General features: G+C 37.4%; 1 non-coding gene across 1 annotated transcript; it reads left to right on the top strand.

Moving 5' to 3' along the window:
• The first annotated feature begins 205 nt into the window (after positions 1–205).
• LOC127676004 (U6 spliceosomal RNA) lies at positions 206–312 on the top strand. Its single transcript, XR_007975645.1, has one exon. It is a non-coding gene; the product is annotated as a U6 spliceosomal RNA (small nuclear RNA).
• The last annotated feature ends 1250 nt before the right edge of the window (positions 313–1562 follow it).

Genomic DNA, 1562 nt, shown 5'->3' with positions numbered 1-1562 from the left:
GTACTGAGAGATTTTGGGTGCAAAGGACACACCTAAGCATAATAATGGTAATTTGAAACAAGCTCATGTCCAACATCAACTTAAAAGAGGAGAGTCTCAATGCAATTCCAGTAAAGTCAGGAGCAAGTCAAGGTTATTCACTCTTTCTATATGCATTCAATATAATATTTAAAGGTCTTAGCTAGAGCAATAAGACAGCTGAAGTGTGCTCGCTTCAGCAGCACATATACTAAAATTGGAACTATACAGAGAAGATTAGAATGGCCCCTGCGCAAGGATGACACGCAAATTCATGAAGTGTTCCATATTTTTAAAAGAAACTTTACTAAAGCTCAAAGCACACATTGCACCTAACAATAATTGTGGGGGACTTCAACACTCCACTCTCCTCAATGGACCAATCATGAAAACAGAAACTAAATAGGGACACAGTAAAACTAATTGAAGCTTTGGAGCAATTGGATTTGACTGATATTTATAGAACATTTCACCCTAAAGCAAACGAATATACATTTTCCCAGCACCTCATGGTACCTTCTCCAAAATCAACCATATAATTGGTCACAAGACAGGCAGGCCTCAACAAATATAAGAAGATCAAACTAATCCCATGCCTCCTGTCAGATCACTATGGAGTAATAGTGGTTTTCAATAGCAACAAAAACAGCAGAAAACCCCCATACACATGGAGGCTGAACAATACTCTACTCAATGACACCTTGGCCAAAGAAGAAAGAAATCAGAGACTTTTTAGAATTTAATGAAAATGTAGGCACAACATACCAAAATCTTTGGAAAACAATGAAAGCAGTGCTAAGAGGAAAACTCATAGCCCTGAGTGCCTCCAAAAAGAAAATGGAGAGAGCATACACTAACAGCTTAAGGACACACCTGAAAGCCCTGAAACAAACAAACAAAAAAAAGCCAATTCACCCAGGAGGAGTAGCAGACAGGAAATCATCAAACTCAGGGCTGAAATCAATCAAGTGGAAACAAAGAGAACCATACAAAGAATAAGTGAATCCTGGAGCTGGTTCTTTGAGAAAATCAACAAGATAAACCCTTAGCCAGACTGACCAAAGGGCACAGAGACAGTATCCAAATTAACAAACTTGGAAATGAAAAGAGTGATATAACAACAGAAACTGAGGAAATCCAAAAAATCATCAGATCTTACTACAAAAGCCTATACTCAACACAACTGGAGAATCTGGAGGAAATGGACAATTTCCTAGACAGATACCAAATACCAAAATTAAATCAGAACCAAATAGATCATCTAAACAGTACAATAACCCCTAAAGAAATAGAAGGGGTCATAGAAAGTCTTCCAACCAAAAAAAGCACAGGACCAGATGGTTTCAGTACAGAATTCTATTAGACCTTCAAAGAAGACCTAACACCAATACTCTTCAAACTTTTCCACAAAATAGAAACAGAATTTAACACTACCAAATTCCTTCTACAAAGCCACAATTACGCTGATACCAAAACCACACAAAGATCCAACAAAGAAAGAGAACTTCAGACCAATTTCCGTTATGAACATCGATGCAAAAATA

This window comes from Apodemus sylvaticus, chromosome X, assembly GCF_947179515.1.
Source record: "Apodemus sylvaticus chromosome X, mApoSyl1.1, whole genome shotgun sequence".
Taxonomy (NCBI): domain Eukaryota; kingdom Metazoa; phylum Chordata; class Mammalia; order Rodentia; family Muridae; genus Apodemus; species Apodemus sylvaticus.
Note: the sequence above shows the minus strand (reverse complement) of the source record. Positions and strands in the feature narration are given on the sequence as shown.